The sequence below is a fragment of the Cetorhinus maximus genome, unplaced genomic scaffold, assembly GCF_964194155.1.
Source record: "Cetorhinus maximus unplaced genomic scaffold, sCetMax3.hap1.1 HAP1_SCAFFOLD_3717, whole genome shotgun sequence".
In the NCBI taxonomy this organism is placed as follows: Eukaryota; Metazoa; Chordata; class Chondrichthyes; order Lamniformes; family Cetorhinidae; genus Cetorhinus; species Cetorhinus maximus.
Genome location: NW_027599623.1, coordinates 11,816 through 15,884, shown reverse-complemented (window position 1 = coordinate 15,884; position 4,069 = coordinate 11,816).

Below are 4,069 nucleotides of genomic sequence, written 5' to 3'. Positions count from 1 at the left end.
AGAGAGAGAGAGAGAGAGAGAGAAAGGGTACCCCTAGGGGGTTAATGAGTAACTCACAAGCAGCAGCAGAGAAAATGTGGAGCTTTCGTCAGTTTGAAGGTCCCTATAGGTGGAGCCTTCACGATCCCTTTATTCCCCCCACTGCTACTCGAAGCTTCGTTTAGAGTTAAGTTCAATATTACAGGAGTATCGATACATACCTTTATGTATGTGTTTGTTTGTGTGGAAGGAAGCATTTGTATGTGAGCTTTAATGTGTTTTCTTCCCTGAATTGTCTTTTGTGTGTGTAGTTGGGCACTTTAGAGTCGAAAGCCCCATATTAGATTAAAGGAAAAGTTTATTCAAATATTCCAAAGTCTTGAGTATAAGGTTTGAGTTGAGATTTCTGGCAAAAATCGTAATTTGAAGGGAGTGTAAAGATAAAACAGGGCTTGCCTTTATCTCATCCTTGAGATGAACCAACCTTTGTACCACCCCCTTGTAGACTAGTAGGGAATAACCCTCATCAGCAGCTTCCAAGCTGATTGGGATTAATACATACGAGTTCGTATTCTAAAATTCTGAGAAAAAGAAATTACTTGAAATTCAGAAGGATTCTAGGAAAATGAAAAGACGTAAACACAAGGTCTAGATGGTTCCAATGGATAAAAAGGGGTTTCTTAAGAAGAGATGAATTAAATATGAAAGGAAATCTGCTTTCCAACAGCACTGTAATTTGAATTTGGGACAATCTTGAGATGTAAAGTGCAGTGTAATTTAACAGGTTACTTTTGAATCACTAGGATGCTGTCTAAGATAAAGAATGTGTTGATAAACATACGGAAATTATAACTTGGATACAAATCGTTACACATGAAAAAGAAGTTGTTTTAATTCTGATAGTGTAAATTACAGTTCTTACAAAGTTTAAAAATTTGAGGTTTGGTTCTTGATAAAGTTCTCAAAAGGGAATTTTCATTTTAAAAGGTCTGACAACAATTGGCACTAATTCAAATGCTGCGAGCTTTTGTGTTTGTAAGTCTGTTCCCAAAATATGAAGCTAAGCTCAAGACCTTGGCAAAGTTTGGCAGAAATCCAATTTTTGGCCGAGTTAATGAATCTGGGATAATTCTAAAAGAAACGGGTCAGACACAATTTAGTGGGTTTCTTTTAAGACAATAAAATCTTTGAGAAGAAGAAAAGGAAGCAAAACTTGTCAATACCTGATTTCTGTTTTTAAAACTGTTATGCGAATATTTTAAAGTCTCTCCAGGCAACATGAACAGGATAAGATGGTAGCTGTTGCAAGTGTAATATGGTATGAGGCAAGTAGGAGAATGAGTCAGGGAAAGAGGACATAATGTACAAATTGTTTTAAGGGAAATGAATTTGATAATCTGGCCATCAACTGAAGCATTGGAACTGCACAGGGGGAGATAAGCAAAGATCTAGAGACAGAGATCCCCGTTGAAATGGAATAGTTAATATGGCCTAAAGAGTAAGGAAACATTTTAAACAATGCAAGACAATAGAGAAACTGAACTCCAGAGAACCTTAGGATGATCATGGCCAGGAAAGAAAACTTAGAGGTAAAGGGAAAGCTGGAAAAAGGCTAAACAGATGTATTACTGACTATATTAATGTGCCTGCAAGCTACAAAAAGTAAAACCACAGGATTAACACCTTGATGACAGGCAGAGTTAAGCGGTTCCCAGAGAGAACCATCACTGGAAGTGAAAATACTGAGCCATTGAAAGATAGGATAAGAAGGTGCATTGTAGAGTTGTTTAAGGAATTGAGGTCTGACATGAGACAGCAGCAGGAGGGAGTAAACTGGAAGGAGTTTACCCAGATGGATTCAGATCAGGGAACTCATTTCACAGGGAGAGACATTAAAGAAGTGTGTAATCTTATGAAGCTTAAACAGAAATTCCATATTCCTTACCACCCCCAGAGCCCAGGGATGGTGGAAAGGATGAACTGAACTTAAAAAAAAACATCAATCAAGAGACAGGGAACAGCCCAATATTCTAATGCGCCGTGGGCTACCCCAAGCAGGACCGACATGTTCACCCCATTTGAAATGATAACAGGAAGGGCCATGCTATTACCTGAAGGTATTATAGTAGGAGATGTAGGGCCACAGAAAGGAAAAATACAGGACAATGTAAGGGAATTAAGTAGGCAATTACATGAGTGGAGAGAGGAAGTCAGAGACCGACAGGTGATTAAGGATATGGAAACAGGCAAATCCAAAGAGCAACAATGGACCATACCAGGTAATTATGACAGGTGATACATGCACACTTGTAGATATGAGAACGGGAAGTAAATGGAGGCATTACACACAGTTAAAGATACATGACAATTGACCAAGCGGTAACCCAGAGAACGGGAGCCGATGTTAATGTCTCCACAGATCTACGATCCTGGTCGTGGGCCTATCAGTACTGGCAACAAGGTCGGGGATCATCACTGCCCATCCCGCACCGCAGGAGGAACTTTGGTACAGCACGGACAGTGCCGAATGCGACGCAACGGGGAATGATAAATGTGACAGTAGGAGAACAAGTGCTTTCAAATTGTAGTAAGGGTTTGCTTCAGATCCAGCATGGGAGGTTCGCCCAAAAGAGCCACTACCCAGCCACCGCCCACCTCTACTTTCACAGTCTGAGTAGAGATAATTGAAGCCCCTCAAACCACACTGACTGACCCATCTTGTCCGACTATGCATCCAGGACCGACGAATGATTTGGTACTGGTTAATCAGAAGTTTTGTATGATAATATACACCATGAGCTGGTACCCGTAGTCTTGAATGTATCTGGTGTCGTCCTGCCCCAATGGTGCTCAACCCATACCCAAGCACTCTATACGGCTCTGAGGCGCCAATTGATGACTGAAGCAGTTCAGTTCAGTGGCGAGATACGATCAGGCTTGGGAGGGAACCGTGTTAAGCGCAGCCTGATAAATGATGCCGCTATGATACTCAACATTGTTGGACATCATTGGTTAATCCAAAGCCTGGCTACCGTGCTTGAAAGTCATGTGGGGACTATCAATAAATTAATTGAAATAGGAAAAAATATTTCAGACAAAGCGAGCAGAAATGATGTTTGCAACACCTATGGATCTTGGGCACTGGAACAAGCCCGAGAAAATTTAAGACAGACTAAAGAAGGGGTAGTCCCTTTATGGGTAACTAATGAGCATCTATTGAATCTCTCACGACACAGGAATCATGACTTGACCGGTTGGCAGCTCAGGGGTTTAACACGTGTATATAGAATGAATGTTGAATGTATAGTGAATAGTAATATGTTAATAGGTATTGTATTAGTAATACCTGTCATACCTATGTCAATGACATAACCCAGGCAAGACGCCCAGAGTGACTGCTGGTACGGGACCCCAGCCATGGGGCCCGTTTGTACACTTACAAATGGACTTTATACAAATGCCTAAATGTATGGAATATAATTATGTTTTAGTTCTAGTATGTTTGTTCTCGCGATGGGTGGAGGCGTATCTCACCCGACGAAATGATGCTGTTGTTGTTGTAAAATTGTTGTTCATTTTACTGCTAAAGTGAAAAAGGAACTGTCGAAGGCCTTACAATGCAACCATCACCTTTCCTACCCATACCACCCCCAAGTCTACTGGAGCGATGGAAAGACAAAATGGTATTCTGAAAAACAACCTAAATTATGTGAAGAAACTGGTTTGAAATGGCCTGAAGCTCTACCCTTGGCGCTCATGGCTATGCACTCTCACGCTAACCATACCACCTCCCTCTCTCCTTATGAAGTTGTAATGGGATGTCCTATGCACCTCCCAGTGACCCCACCCTTGTCTGCTAGGGAAATGGACATCCACGCTATGGATGAGGGAATGATTACATATTGTATAGTGCTCACTAATTCTCTCAAGAGCTTACATATACAGGTAGTAGAAGCTCAGAAAAAGCCCATCATTGAAGATTGCCATCAATACCAGCCCGGGGACCTAGTCCTTGTAAAGACCTTCAGGAGAAAGAACTGTTTGGAACCTCGATGGGAAGGGCCTTTCCAAGTCCTGCTCACCACCCATA